Raw genomic sequence first — 17241 nt, 5'->3', positions numbered from 1 at the left:
AGCATTAGTCAATATTTTATTTTTATTCAGGAAATCATCTAGCTGTTCATGCACTACTCTCTTAATTACTTTAGAAAACCTGTCAACAGTGAGACATCTGTAATTGTTTATGTCAGCTGTACTGTACTTTTTGTAGAGCAGCTTTATTGTGGATAACTTCAGTTCTAATGGAAACACTCCTGTCTCAAAGAAAATATTAATAATGTCAGTTAGTTGAGGATCTATACAGGTGGAACTATGTTTGATACCTTGTCTGGAATTCTGTCAATACCACTAGACATTTTGGTTTTCAATTTATTAATAGTGTTTTTCACCTCAGATTCTGTTACTGTGTGCAGAAACATTGTCTTTTCAGAAGCAGGTACTTTCATGGTTTTTTGTTTGAACTGCACATACTTTTAATTATGTTTGGTGCTATGTTCATGTAATGTTTATTAAATATATTGGCAATCTGTTGAGCATCTTATGTCACTTTACTCTCACTTTTGATTTTGAAGTTGTGGATTTTAGTTCTAAATTTTCCTATGCTATTGTTTATAACCAGCCAGAACAATTCTGATTTACTATTTCTTCTGTTGACATATGAACATTGCTTATCCCTTTTACCACCTGTAAAATTTTCCTATTGTATTTATTTTGACATGCCTGCTTGTGTTTCTAAGAGTGAACACCGATTTTTTAATCCCTGTGTGTGGCTCCTCTTTGACTTTAATTCCTTTAAATATCGTAGCAATAGTTATAATCAGTGAAAAGTGTTTCATACTTCTTTACTACATCATCAGTTTGTTCTCTGTCGCTGTGCACCTTTTTTGAATATTATTATATTTCCTTATGTTGTTGTTGTTAGTAAGTCTTCTCTGCACATATTTTTCAGTACCTGTACATTTCTTATTGTTCCCATTCTTTATTGGCATTTTTAAAGCCATGTGATCAGAAAAACCAGTATCTGTTACTTCAGTTTATAGTCATAGTCTTGTTGGTTGGTAAATATCTAATCAAGTGTTGCTTCAGGCCCATCCTCATATCCGGTAATATCCTGCATAGATGGTTGTGTGTTGTATGAGCTAACAGATATAATAAATGCATTTGTTTCCCATTACTTTTCTTAAAACTGATATTAAGGACACCAGGCACTGTTATTCATTTTGACCTACTTCTTAATTAATTTAAAAGATCATCTATATAATGTAAGCATAAGGTAAAGTCACCTGATGGGGACCTGTAGATTCATGCAATGATAATTTGATAGCCGCATATATAATATTCAAAATCTTTTTCTGCCCAATCACCTTGCTAAGTTTTACCACTTTAGATTTAACGCCATTCCTAATATAGATGTATACACCTCCAAATTTATGTTTTTCTGCAAAGGCTACTTATCAGGTCAAGGTCTGGTATTTTTTCTGCACAAATCTGTGTATCTCATAGCCAGTGCTCATTAGTACACAACAAAGAAATCTTCTTAAGACTGAACGCATCTTGAAAACCACAAAAGCAAAATGTTTTTCGCAAGACAGTAAGTCCAATATCACGTGCAAAAATGGACATCAAATTTCACATTTCTGCTAGTTTTGACAGTTGTTTGTAGCTGACACAGTGCTAAAATACATAAAACTTAGCACAGAGGCAGGACCCTATGGGCAACTTGGAAACAAAAGCTGGCATGTTTCTCTTTATGAGCTATATGCAATCATTGGAGTTTTGTATGTCTGTGGATTTTTTGGTCTCAAAGGAATTGAAATCAGTAGCTTGTGACCAAGAAATATACAGAACCAGACTGCTAGAAAACAGTCAGTGAAATTAACCTCATGGACATGGCCAGTACAAATGTTTTACAATATTCATATTTGCACTGTATTTGTATTTCTTATTTGGTCCAGTAAATCTTACATGTACAGTAAGCAATCAGATATTGGACAGGTCACTGCAAATATATCTTTGTGTTTATATAATGTTTTCTACATATTAATGAATAAAAAGTTTTTTTCAGCTTTATTTTATAATTAAACCACTTTAACTAGAAAATTACAGCTGAAAGTATGAATAAACTCATATTAATGCTTTAAGTCTTTACGTGCTACAAGTGGATAGTCATATTTACATAATACAGAGGGGTCCAAAAAAATGCATCCACTGTTTAAAAGTCCATAACTTGCAAACTAATTGACGGAGTTGTCTCATTTTCGGTGAAAGTGTAGCTTAAAGTCCAACTTAAAGACATCACTGTAGGTGTTCAAAATGGTCACCATTAACATTCACACACAAACAATGCCACCGAACTGCAGCACAAACTACAGACTGCAATGTGTTCAGTTGGATACTTGCACATTAATGTATGATGGATTCTCAAAGTTCATCCAATGTGCATGGCTTTTGTCGATAAATGATGTCCTTTAGTGTTCCCCACAGGTAAAGGTCCAGAGGAGTTAGGTCTGGGGTACATGGTGGTTACTCCACAGCACCTCTATGGCCTATCCATTTTCCTGGTAGATTTTCGTCGAGATATGCCCTAACACGATTTTGGTAGTGGGATGGGGCACCATCTTGTTGAAAGTAAACTCTTCCATCTCCATACAAGTCTTGGATGGCAGGTAAAATGGATGTCTGAAGCTTCTGAAGGTACACCTCACTGGTAACTGTGCCATCAAAGAAGAATGGCCCAATCAAGCCCCGGTAAGACAACCCACACCACACATTTACTCCTGGCAAATTCACGGCTTTGTCTACATGGACGTTCAGATTTTCAGCAGACCAGTAGATGCAATTGTGGCGATTTACTGCACCATTGAGTTTGAACTGTGCCTCATCAGATCACACAATCATCTCTGCAAACTCTTCATCGTTGCACACCATGTTAGTAAACCACACGCAGTAGTCCATTTTTTGATTTTGGTCGATCTCGTTCATTGCGTGTAGCAATCATGGGATGTAGCACTTCCACTTTGCTGCCTTCAAAATTCGCTGAACACTTGAGTGACTCACTCCAGTTTCATGGGCACACTGTCTCACAGACTTCTGTGGTAAGCAAGTGAATTGTTGTAACACACGGTGGAAGTTAGCAGGACTTGTTACTGTTACAGGTTGTCCAGATCATTGTTTGTGTACATCTTCAACAGAGCCTTCGGCTTGAAATTTGTCTCGAATGCGATGAATTGTTAAATGTGTCGGTGGCTCTGTTTGATACTCATTTCGCCACTGCCGTTGAACCTCATTAATGTTTTTGTACTTAAAATACCACTTCAAAACTGACTTCCTTTCATCGAATGTAAGCCTTGTGCCAGCCATGTTTACTCGAGTAACTAGGTGCAACTAAGAACAAAACACTGACTATCTGGCGACTGTCATCTGACAAAACAAAACAACGCAATACAACGCTTGTGTGACGATTGCCGGAACTACAAACTATTACACTACCAAAGATGAGACAACTCCATCAATTACGCTAATGGCCTTTAAAATTGCTACACTATGAAGATGAATGCTACAGAGGCGAAATTTAACTGACAGGAAGAAGATGCTGTGATATGCAAATGATTAACCTTTCAGAGCATTCAAGCAAGGTTGGCACCGGTGGGAACACCTACAACATGCTGGTATGAGGAAAGTTTCCAACCAATTTCTCATAAACAAACAGCAGTTGATCAGCATTGCCTGGTGAAAAGTTGTTCTGATGCCTCATGTCAGGAGGAGAAATTTGTACCATCATGTTTCCAACTTTGGTAAAGGTCAGATTGTAGCCTATCACAATTGCGGTTTATCATATCGTGACATTGCTGCTCGCGTTGGTCGAGATTTAATGACTGTTAGCAGAATATGGAATAGGTGAGTTCAGGAGGGTAATACAGAATGCCGTACTGGATCCCAACGGCCTCATATCATTAGCAGTCAAGATGACAGGCATCTTATCCGCATGGCTGTAATGGATCGTGCAGCCACGTCTTGATCCCTGAGTCAACAGATGGGGACGTTTGCAAGACAACAACCATCTGCATGAACAGTTCGACGAAGTTTGCAGCAGCATGGACTATCAGCTCAGAGATCATGGCTGCGGTTACTCTTGACGCTGCATCACAGACAAGAGCAAGTGCAATGGTCTACTCAACAACGAATCTGGGTGCACGAATGGAAAAATGTCATTTTTTTTTCCAGATGAATCCAGGTTCTGTTTACAGCATCATGATGGTCGCATCCATGTTTGGCGACATTGCAGTGAATGCACATTGGAAGCATGTACTCGTCATCGCCATACTGGCATTCACCCGGCATGATGGGGTGCCATTGGTTACACATCTCGGTCACCTTTTGTTCACATTGACGCTGCTTTGAGCAGTGGACATTACATTTCAGATGTGTTACAACCCGTGGCTCCACCCTTCATTCGATTCCTGCGAAACCCTACATTTCAGCAGAATAATGCATGACCGCATGTTGCAGGTCCTGTATGGGCCTTTCTGGATACAGAAAATGTTTGACTGCTGCCCTGGCAAGCACATTCTCCAGATCTCTCACCAATTGAAAATGTCTCGTCAATGGTGGCCAAGCAACTGGCTCGTCACAATATGTCAGTCACTACTCTTGATGAACTGTGGAATCTTGTTGAAGCTGCATGGGCAGCTGTACCTGTACATGCCATCCAAACTCTGTTTGACTCAATGTCCAGGTGTATCAAGGCTGTTATTACAGCCAGAGGTGGTTGTTCTGGGTACTGATTTCTCGGGATCTATGCACCTAAATTGCATGAAAATGTAATCATATGTCAGTTCTAGTATAATATATTTGTCCAATGAATACCCGTTTATGATCTACATTTCTTCTCGGTGTAGTAATTTCAATGGCCAGTAGCGTAGTTTGCCAGTTATGGACTTTTAAACAGTGGATACATTTTTTTGGACTCCTCTCTACTATTGTAAGTGAATGTCACTTATACACTTAACACTAGAAGTACCGGACTTCACCATACTCCTTAGAAGTACCATATGGTCATTTTTGACCCAGTGTATGAAACCACCATTTTATTCATATCTGGATGTGTTTTCAGTGTCACCATGTTGACAATACATTCAGGCAGACTCTAAAGTGTAACCAAAGGATAATTTGGTTCCTAAAATGAATAGTACACTGTCAAACATAAATTTCAGATATAAATCTTTTTTTATTTTAAACTTAAGAAAGAAAAACTTCCACAGTCTTTCATCAATCATCACTAAAAAAGTAAGTAAAACAATGTTACAATGTTTTTCTTTATAAAAAGGTCAAAACAGAATTAAAACATATTGTTTATGTGAGCACTAATAGTATTTTTACTTTTACAGACATTTAAGTACCAAGTATTTGTGTAAAATTCTAAAATGCAGCAGTTGACTAAAATGCTCTGTGTGTTTCCTTGCTTATTCTAAACAAAGAACTAGAACACAAGAACAAATAACTTCAGTTTATAATCATAAATATTTGGAAATATTTAGGAACAAAGACTTGACAGAACTGTGTAAGATGGGATGGGCTCACAGTTCAAACATTTGACAAGAGTTTTTGCTTAGCAGCTTTTGCACACAGACTTCATCAACACCTACATCTACAGCTCTGTGATTACTCTGCTATTCACAATAAAGTGCCTGGCAGAGGGTTCAATGAACCACCTTCAAACTGGCTATCTACCATTTCACTCTCAAATGGCGCACAGGAAAAATGAACACTTAAATTTTTCTGTGTGAGCTCTGATTTCTCTTATTTTATCGTGGTGATCATTTCTCCCTACGTAGATGGATGCCAACAGAATGTTTTAACAATCAGAGGAGAAAACTGGTGATTGAAATTTCATGAGAAGATCCCGTCGCAATGAAGAACGCCTTTGTTTTAATGATTGCCACTCCAATTCACATATCATGTCTGTGGCACTATCTCTCCTATTTCAGAATAATACAAAACAAGCTGCCCTTCTTTGTACTTTGTTGACATCATCCGTCAATCCCACTTGATGCAGATCCCACACTGCACAGCAATACTCCAGAATAGGGTGGACAAGCATGGTGTAAGCAGTCTCTTTAGTAGATGTGTTGCACCTTCTAAGTGTTCTACCAATGAATCACAGTCTTTGATTTGCTCTACCCACAACATTATCTATGTGATCATTGCAATTTAGGCTATTTGTAACTGTAGTCCTTAAATATTTAGTTGAATTTACAGCCTTCAGATTTGTGTGACTTATCATGTAATCAAAATTTAGCAAATATTTTTTTTTTTAGTACTCATGTGAATAACTTCACACTTTTCTATATTCAGGGTCAAATGCCACTTTTCGCACCATACAGATATCTTATCTAAATCATTTTTCACTTCGTTTTGGTCATCTGATGACTTTACAAGATGGTAAATGACAGCATCATGTGCAAACAATCTAAGACGGCTACTCAGATTGTCGCCTATGTCGTTAATATAGATCAGGAACAATAGAGAGCCTATAGCACTTCCTTGGGGAACACTGGATATTTCTTCTGTTTTACTTGATGACTTTCCACCTCTTACTATGAACTGTGACCTTTCTGACAGGAATTCATGAATCCAGTCGCACAACTGAGGCAATGTTCCATAGGCGATATTCCGCAGGCCTGGAGTTTGGTTAGAAGTCACTTGTGAGGAACAGTGTTGAAAGCCTTCTGGAAATCTAAAAATATGGAATCAGTTTGATATCTCCTGTCAATAGCACTCATTATTTCATAAGTACAAAGAGCTAGTTGTGTTTCAAAAGAATGATATTTTCTGAATCCGTGCTGCTTATCTGCCAATAAATCATTTTCTTCAAGGTACTTCATAATGTTTGAATGCAGTATATGTTCCAAACAAATACTGACTTGCAGTTGAAGCATACATTTGATGTTTTATTCCCCTTTGTTGTTTGCAGGAAACTTGAATTTGACAACATCTTCTATTTCCATATTGGCCAGAGCTGGTATCGAGTTCCTGCAAGGGAAGGTTGGCTCCTCTCTGCAGTTTGTAAAGGGCAGCAAGCCCATCTGCTACTCTGAGGATAAAGTCTCAGTGATAAATCTTAGAGGTAAGTAACTTAAAAATTGTGTGAATGTTGATCATGGCAAGGTCAAGAATATTGTAGAGACATGCACAGGCCATCGGTGGGTTCAAAGCTCAGGCACTTGAGCATCTAGTCATTTGGTCAACTGTATCAACTCCACCATTAGTTTAATTATAAAACTTCACAGTTTCTGAAAGTTTCTTCTCTGTATTCTCATTCACCTGACATCCAGGATACATGTTACTCAGAATAAGAATTTGTTTTCTTTTTCCCTTGGTATACTGTGAGAAGATTGTCACCTGACTTTTAAGTGTGCTGCATACAATGCATCATCTCCACTTCCTGCCACACGAGGGATCTTTTTGAGTGATCTCAAAAGAGTGCCAACTAAACTTGTTCCTTTATCCACCAGTTTCACTGAGGTGAAGAAGTTGTTAGTTATGATGTTCCATAATGGCGATGTGCCTGACATAATCTGTCGTGTAAGAGAACTGATAGCAGTGCCCTAGACAGTGTAGGAGGGGGAGAGGGGCAGATTCCCACTACATAATACATTACTCTGTAGCTTCCCAGTATCACTCTGTAGGGTATGCATGTCACCAGTCCGTAGAAAACAGGAGGCTGCACTAATACAAAGTATTGCCCGACCTCGGAATTCTTCATATTTCACATTATTTTTGGACCAAAGTGTCATAATGTACTCCAGAATATCGAGAATAGTGTCAAGAGACACTCAGAAACCATCCAGTGTCTGAAAATTCGTGTTACTGACATCAAATTACATTAAAATGTATCTGGGTCAAAAATGACCCACATGGTTACTACTGGTATAACAGGTAAATTTTTCATACTTCTAGGTGGGCTAGGGGGATGAATTTTTGGTGGGTTGTACAAACACATTAATGAAAATCACAGGAGCATTTGGTCCTGTAGTCATTATGGAGGAGGGTAATTACCCAAGTGGTATTTCGAGTGTTAACGTTAAGTTTCTTAGGCCTCTCAGAGATTTTGGAGGGACTCTTCCAGACTATAGAAGCAACATATTAATAGATGTTCATCTACTACTGCCACAATCTTCACTATCCTTTTTTGCACCCATAGTTTTAGGCAGCATTATGAGTTACCTCACACCGATCCATCGTCATTCTTCCGGCGGACAAGGGTTCCACAACCGTCGAACTTGATAGTCAGGAGTATGTGGCTGAGGGACTGCATCAGCTTTCAGACAACACTACATACAAAGTTTGCCAAGGTAATCCCATTCTTGATGACCAGGCGGAGCTTCAAGGAATCCTCAGAACCTTAGGCCCCCTACAAAACCTTTCACCTGACTCCATCAACCTCCTGACCTCACCAACACCCCGCACCCCTACCTTCTACCTTCTTCCTAAAATTCACAAACCCAATCATCCCGGCCGTCCCATTGTAGCTGGCTACCAAGCCCCCACAGAACGTATCTCTGCCTACGTAGATCAACACCTTCAACCCATTACATGCAGTCTCCCATCCTTCATCAAAGACACCAACCACTTTCTCGAACGCCTGGAATCCCTACCCAGTCTGTTACCCCCAGAAACCATCCTTGTAACTATTGATGCCACTTCCTTATACACAAATATTCCGCACGTCCAGGGCCTTGCTGCGATGGAGCACTCCCTTTCACGCCGATCACCTGCTACCCTACCAAAAACCTCTTTCCTCATTACCTTAGCCAGCTTCATCCTGACTCACAACTTCTTCACTTTCGAAGGCCAGACATACCAACAATTAAAGGGAACAGCCATGGGCACCAGGATGGCCCCCTCATATGCCAACCTATTCATGGGTCACCTAGAGGAAGCCTTCTTGGTTACCCAGGCCTGCCAACCCAAAGTTTGGTACAGATTTATTGATGACATCTTCATGATCTGGACTCACAGTGAAGAAGAACTCCAGAATTTCCTCTCCAACCTCAACTCCTTTGGTTCCATCAGATTCACCTGGTCCTACTCCAAATCCCATGCCACTTTCCTTGACGTTGACCTCCACCTGTCCAATGGCCAGCTTCACACGTCCATCCACATCAAACCCACCAACAAGCAACAGTACTTCCATTATGACAGCTGCCACCCATTCCACATCAAACGGTCCCTTCCCTACAGCCTAGGTCTTCATGGCAAACGAATCTGCTCCAGTCCGGAATCCCTGAACGATTACACCAACAACCTGAAAACAGCTTTCGCATCCCACAACTACCCTCCCGACCTGGTACAGAAGCAAATAACCAGAGCCACTTCCTCATCTCTTCAAACCCAGAACCTCCGACATAAGAACCCTAAAAGTGCCCCACTTGTGACAGGATACTTTCCGGGACTGGATCAGACTCTGAATGTGACTCTCCAGCAGGGATACGCCTTCCTCAAATCCTGCCCTGAAATGAGATCCATCCTTCATGAAATCCTCCCCACTCCACCGAGAGTGTCTTTCCGCCGTCCACCTAACCATCGTAACCTCTTAGTTCATCCCTGTGAAATCCCCAAACCACCTTCCCTACCCTCTGGCTCCTACCCTTGTAACCGCCCCTGGTGTAAAACCTGCCCCATGCACCCTCCCACCACCACCTACTCCAGTCCTGTAACCCGGAAGGTGTACACGATCAAAGGCAGAGCCACGTGTGAAAGCACCCACGTGATTTACCAACTGACCTGCCTACACTGTGAAGCTATCTATGTGGGAATGACCAGCAACAAACTGTCCATTCGCATGAATGGACACAGGTAGACAGTGTTTGTTGGCAATGAGGATCACCCTGTGGCTAAACATGCCTTGGTGCACAGCCAGCACATCTTGGCACAGTGTTACACCGTCTGGGGTTATCTGGATGCTTCCCACTAACACCAACCTGTCAGAACTCCGGAGATGGGAACTTGCCCTTCAGTATATCCTCTCTTCTCGTTATCCGCCAGGCCTCAATCTCCGCTAATTTCAATTTGCCGCCGCTCATACCTCACCTGTCTTTCAACAACATTTTTGCCTCTGTACTTCCGCCTCGACTGACATCTCTGCCCAAACTCTTTGCCTTTACAAATGTCTGCTTGTGTCTGTGTATGTGCGGATGGATATGTGTGTGTGTGTCATTGTATACCTGTCCTTTTTTCCCCCTAAGGTAAGTCTTTCCGCTCCTGGGATTGGAATGACTCCTTACCCTCTCCCTTAAAACCCACATCCTTTCATCTTTCCCTCTCCTTCCCTCTTTCCTGATGAGGCAACAGTTTGTTGCGAAGGCTTGAATTTTGTGTGTATGTGTTTGTTTGTGCGTCTGTCGACCTGCCAGCGCTTTCGTTTGATGAGTCGCATCATCTTTGTCTTTAGATACATTTTTCCCACGTGGAATGTTTCCCTCTATTTTATATATACACTCCTGGAAATGGAAAAAAGAACACATTGACACCAGTGTGTCAGACCCACCATACTTGCTCCGGACACTGCGAGAGGGCTGTACAAGCAATGATCACACGCACGGCACAACGGACACACCAGGAACCGCGGTGTTGGCCGTCGAATGGCGCTAGCTGCGCAGCATTTGTGCACCGCCGCTGCCAGTGTCAGCCAGTTTGCCGTGGCATACGGAGCTCCATCGCAGTCTTTAACACTGGTAGCATGCCACGACAGCGTGGACGTCAACCGTATGTGCAGTTGACGGACTTTGAGCGAGGGCGTATAGTGGGCATGCGGGAGGCCGGGTGGACGTACTGCCGAATTGCTCAACACGTGGGGCGTGAGGTCTCCACAGTACATCGATGTTGTCGCCAGTGGTCGGCGGAAGGTGCACGTGCCCGTCGACCTGGGACCGGACCGCAGCGACGCACGGATGCACGCCAAGACCGTAGGATCCTACGCAGTGCCGTAGGGGACCGCACCGCCACTTCCCAGCAAATTAGGGACACTGTTGCTCCTGGGGTATGGGCGAGGACCATTCGCAACCGTCTCCATGAAGCTGGGCTACGGTCCCGCACACCGTTAGGCCGTCTTCCGCTCACGCCCCAACATCATGCAGCCCACCTCCAGTGGTGTCGCGACAGGCGTGAATGGAGGGACGAATGGAGACGTGTCGTCTTCAGCGATGAGAGTCGCTTCTGCCTTGGTGCCAATGATGGTCGTATGCGTGTTTGGTGCCGTGCAGGTGAGCGCCACAATCAGGACTGCATACGACCGAGGCACACAGGGCCAACACCCGGCATCATGGTGTGGGGAGCGATCTCCTACACTGGCCGTACACCACTGGTGATCGTCGAGGGGACACTGAATAGTGCACGGTACATCCAAACCGTCATCGAACCCATCGTTCTACCATTCCTAGACCGGCAAGGGAACTTGCTGTTCCAACAGGACAATGCACGTCCGCATGTATCCCGTGCCACCCAACGTGCTCTAGAAGGTGTAAGTCAACTACCCTGGCCAGCAAGATCTCCGGATCTGTCCCCCATTGAGCATGTTTGGGACTGGATGAAGCGTCGTCTCACGCGGTCTGCACGTCCAGCACGAACGCTGGTCCAACTGAGGCGCCAGGTGGAAATGGCATGGCAAGCCGTTCCACAGGACTACATCCAGCATCTCTACGATCGTCTCCATGGGAGAATAGCAGCCTGCATTGCTGCGAAAGGTGGATATATGCTGTACTAGTGCCGACATTGTGCATGCTCTGTTGCCTGTGTCTATGTGCCTGTGGTTCTGTCAGTGTGATCATGTGATGTATCTGACCCCAGGAATGTGTCAATAAAGTTTCCCCTTCCTGGGACAATGAATTCACGGTGTTCTTATTTCAATTTCCAGGAGTGTATATATCTAAAAACAAAGATGATGTGACTTGCCGGATGGGAGTGCTGGCGGGTCGACGGACGCACAAACAAACACAAACATGCACACGGGGTTCAGGCTTTCGCAATGAACTGTTGCCTCATCAGCCCAAACTCTTTGTCTTTAAATATGTCTGTATATGTGTGGATGGATATGTGTGTGTGTGCGAGTGTATACCTGTCCTTTTTTCCCCCTAAGGTAAGTCTTTCCGCTCCCGGGATTGGAATGACTCCTTACCCTCTCCCTTAAAACCCACATCCTTTTGTCTTTCCCTCTCCTTCCCTCTTTCCTGATGAGGCAACAGTTTGTTGCGAAAGCTTGAATTTTGTGTGTATGTTTGTGTGTCTGTCGACCTGCCAGCACTCTCATTTGGTAAGTCACATAATCTTTGTTTTTTTATATATATATATATATATATATATATATATATATATATATATATATAGAGAGAGAGAGAGAGAGAGAGAGAGAGAGAGAGAGAGAGAGAGAGAGAGGGAAACATTCCACGTGGGAGAAATATATCTACAAACAAAGTTGATGAGACTTACCAAACAAAAGCGCTGGCAGGTCAATAGACACACAAACAAACACAAACATACACACAAAATTCAAGCTTTTGCAATAAACGGTTGCTTCATCAGGAAAGAGAGAAGGAGAGGGAAAGACGTAAGGATGTTGGTTTTAAGGGAGAGGGTAAGGAGTCATTCCAATCCCGGGAGCGGAAAGACTTACCTTAGGGGGAAAAAAAGACAGGTATACACTCACACACACACACACATATCCATCTGCACGTACACAGACACAAGCAGACATTTGTAAAGGCAAAGAGTTTGGGCAGAGATGTCCATCCATGGATATATATATCAAAAATAGGATGGATCAAGTACTGAGCCCTGCAGTACACCACACTTTACCTCCTTGTAATCAGAGTAGTGTTTGGTTGATTTCTTATCTTCTTGATATTGTATTTCTTCTACTTGACTGCATCCAGTAAGGTATGACCTAAGCCAGTTGTTCAGTGTACCTCTGATACCAGTACTACCAAGTTTCCAGAGCAATAGAATATGCTCTGTGGTGTCAAAGGCCTTACACAGATCAAGGTGTATGCTAGTTATTTTTTTCCACTATCAAGTTTTTGGAGAACTTGACTCAGAAAGTCAAATATTGCTGACGGCCTTTCCGGAAACCATGCTGGGCTGTGGACAATCAGTCTCCTAGATTACCAGAAAAGTGCAACTGATTGGCCACACCTCTTATGAAAAAAATAGTAGCATTTTCAAAAATATAGATAGCTAAGGAAAGACCTATAATTGGCTATATAATCTTTCTTACCCTTTTAAACAGTAGCTTGAATTTCACTACCTTTAAGGTGGAAGAAAAAATTCCAGTTGTGAATAAACTGTTGAAAAGGTGGGCTAATGAGGTCATGTGTGTCTTTAATGTGAGAATCCAGAATCTCATCCATTCCTATTGCAAAGTTTGTTCTTAGCATATTAGCTGCCAGTATAATTTCTTTAGGGTTGGTTGGGGGAAGAAATAGGGAGTCAGTTTCTATTTGGATGTGATTGTATGTGATAGATTTTTTTTGGAAGATGTTATACCACAGAGTAACTGTTCACTAATATACTAAAAGCACTGGTTACTTCTTCTGAATTTGTAATTTGTTTGCCTGCCACCTTGGACTAGATGGAGGCTGACATTTTGGAGGGGAGGGGGTGGACTCATTTCGTATTTGCTGTTTGACTACCTTCCACATGGCTTTCATTTTGTTCCTAGCTGTTATTATATGGTGATCATTTGCCATTTTTTAAACTTCTTTTATGACTTTGTGAAGCAATCTGTTATAATTCTTGAAATATACCAGAAATTCTTCAGTAACATTTTGTGTTTTTAAAATTTCAGAAACTCTCCTCTTTTCAGCATAAGATATTTTAATGCCTGTTGTCAGCCAAGAAACATTTCTTTCATTGGCTTTGTATTTCTTATTTTTAACTGCAAATATATATATATATATATATATATATATATATATAAAACAAAGATGAGGTGACTTACCGAACAAAAGCGCTGGCAGGTCGATAGACACACAAACAAACACAAACATACACACAAAATTCAAGCTTTCGCAACAAACTGTTGCCTCATCAGGAAAGAGGGAAGGAGAGGGGAAGACGAAAGGAAGTGGGTTTTAAAGGAGAGGGTAAGGAGTCATTCCAATCCCGGGAGCGGAAAGACTTACCTTAGGGGGAAAAAAGGACAGGTATACACTCGCACACACGCACATATCCATCCACACATACAGACACAAGCAGACCATATGGTCTTTAAATATGTCTGCTTGTGTCTGTATGTGTGGATGGATATGTGCGTGTGTGCGAGTGTATACCTGTCCTTTTTTCCCCCTAAGGTAAGTCTTTCCGCTCCCGGGATTGGAATGACTCCTTACCCTCTCCTTTAAAACCCACTTCCTTTCGTCTTCCCCTCTCCTTCCCTCTTTCCTGATGAGGCAACAGTTTGTTGCGAAAGCTTGAATTTTGTGTGTATGTTTGTGTTTGTTTGTGTGTCTATCGACCTGCCAGCGCTTTTGTTCGGTAAGTCACCTCATCTTTGTTTTTATATATAATTTTTCCCACGTGGAATGTTTCCTTCCATTATATATATATATATATATATATATATATATATATTTTACCATTTCCCTCACAATTGTAAATGTCATTCCATGTTTCCTTTTTCAGTAGGTCCCTGAGATGTTGCTTGCTAAAATTTCTACCTTTTCTTGTTATTTGTGGTTCAGTATATACAAAATTATATTTAAATTAGTCAGTTTGGTAGTGGAAATTGCAAAGTCCTGCTCTTTCCCTAGCAAATCAATGAACTTTAAGCAACATTATTTGATGTCTTTTCTAACATACATCCATGTTCCTACATGCATAGACATTTTCTACTAAAAATGTTGAAAGGATAAAGCCCTCTATTATTTTAGGTAATGATGCATTTTCTGTTAACCAGTGTTTACTAATACATATAACTAATGCTTCTTTTAATTCATCTGAAAACAATATTTCCGTCTCATAAATTTATTTCAGAGGGACTGCACATTTTGGTGAAGGAGTACATATTTTGATGATGGCTTAGTTTCTTCACTGCTAAGGTCTGCATTATGTTTAGCAGCTGCAAAGGACATATAATCCATGACACTTTTATAGTTGTAAATTTCTTTCCAAAGCAATGTTTTACAAGATGAATTTTACATTTCTCTGGAGTCACTTGCCACAAAAACGTTGTGGTTTTTTCCTGTTGTGTGTGGGGGGAGTTGATGTGTAGTGACATGCTGTTTCACCTGCAATTTTTGAAGTTGTACTTTGTGGCACTGCAACTAAACATGACAGAGATCATCTTCTTTCTGTTTGAGCTCTGTCTAGAATCATTGGATTATTTGGTTCTCTAACTGAAACTGATGGTTCCATTGCTGCTGCTATAATTGGAGGTTGCACTAACCCTGGCTAATTTTAATGTAATTGTTTCAGTATTATATCACACATTGCTGCTTTGCCTTTCTTGTTTCAATGTATTCTGTGAGTACTGGACTCTTCCCTGTTTTGGTTGACTATATTAATATATGTTATATTGCTGAAAAGCTTGCATATTTTCCCAAACTTTCAGTTGGTTGTTTCTATTTATGTGTTTACACACAATTTTTCCAAGAGGTCATGTCTCACTGACATGCTTATTACAAATACTTTCATGTCCACAACCTTTTCAAATACTTTCCTTAAAGATTGCAAACCATACTTTGCCTCATTTTTGTAGACACTGTTTGCTCCAGCTAAAATAATGCAAGACTTACAACTTCCTTGGTTAATGTACGGGTCAGTGTATTGAGTACCTTCTCGCAGTGGAGCAACTGGTTTCGCAAATCCAAGGACACTTTTATTTGTCAGTTTTTCATTCCTAATCTCTGCCAATCCTTTTCCATGGCTATAAAAGCAAATAATTGATCCCAGCATCTTTTTTTAAAAAAAATGGTTCAAATGGCTCTGAGCACTATGGGACGTAACTTCTAAGGTCATCAGTCCCCTAGAACATAGAACATAGAACTACTAACTAACCTAAGGACATCACACACATCCATGCCCGAGGCAGGATTCGAACCTGAGAACACGCGGTTCCAGACTGAAGCGCCTAGAACCGCTCGGCCACTCCGGCCAGCATCTTGTTTTACACATTGACTGTTATTGTGTGTTGTTTCCAGTTTTGAAACTTTTGATTGCGTATTGTCATCTCTTAGTACATTCATTGTTTGTGATAGCAGACTGAATCTGTTTGTACACACAATCACACAATATTGGTTTGATTTAATAAATTTAGTTGAGAATGTGACACTTTGCTTTTCACTTTAGTGTTTTGTGATTACTTTGAGATAAGTTTGATTTGTTTGCATGTTTTTGGTCATTATTTTCCAGTAACATATTATAATTGTTTGTGTACATACGTCTTGGTTTACTTATAGTTGCTCCAAATTTTTGTCAGATGGCTTTACTCCATAAGTTGCTACACTTTATTTCTGCACATAGTTTTTTTTGCACTAAAGCTTCACTTTTTAAAAAAAAATTATTTCCTGGATGCAGTTTTTTCCACCACTCTGCATATATTCTTTACAGAACAATTACAAGAAATCATATTAGCCACAAGCAGTTTCTACAGCATCTCATGTACATGTGAAAAATATGTACCAAAAAAAGTCCCTCTAATTGTCAGATGGACAAGCAAACAAGAAACGAAGACAGCAATGCAGAGCATCAAATCGCAAGAACAAGACAACTGACTTGTGTGTCACATGCAAGAAATCTGAAACAACACATTTGTGTTCAGAACCGATGATTAAAGTAAGTAGCTTAGAAATATATTTTCTAAATGTGAATATCTTGGCTTCAGCTGTGGAAGGTATAGATGTACTACCTATTGGTAACATATGAAAACTTGTGCTAGGCTGGAACTTGAACCCGGATTTCTCATTTATCATGAGTGGTCGCCTTAACCATTAAGCTATCTGTGCATGCCTTCTGCAATGACTCAAACTTCCATATGTCACACTGCCTACATCTTTATACCACTGTCTCCTGCATTCGTCGCTAAATGTTTGCAGTTGTACTCTGTATTCCCATGCTACTGTGAACAAGACTATGTGGTATCAAGCTCTTTGATCTTATTGTCTTTTGCCTGCCTCAGCATGTAGTATTTACTTGCATGTCTGGATGAACAGACATTTTTAATGATAGACTGCTGACTGAAATTACTTCAAAAGAAACTGGCTAAATGTGAAGCCAGAGTATAGCTGTGAGCATTTGGTGATGAATGTGGAAGACTGTAGTACA

General features: G+C 41.0%; 1 protein-coding gene across 1 annotated transcript in view; it reads right to left on the bottom strand.

Moving 5' to 3' along the window:
- The window catches only part of LOC124594365, a 112666-nt gene that overhangs the window by 12955 nt on the left and 82470 nt on the right, over positions 1-17241 (bottom strand). The gene's annotated exons all lie outside the window — the stretch shown is intronic.

This window comes from Schistocerca americana, chromosome 2 (genome assembly GCF_021461395.2).
Source record: "Schistocerca americana isolate TAMUIC-IGC-003095 chromosome 2, iqSchAmer2.1, whole genome shotgun sequence".
NCBI lineage: Eukaryota > Metazoa > Arthropoda > Insecta > Orthoptera > Acrididae > Schistocerca > Schistocerca americana.
This window is presented reverse-complemented; position numbering and strand designations above follow the sequence as displayed.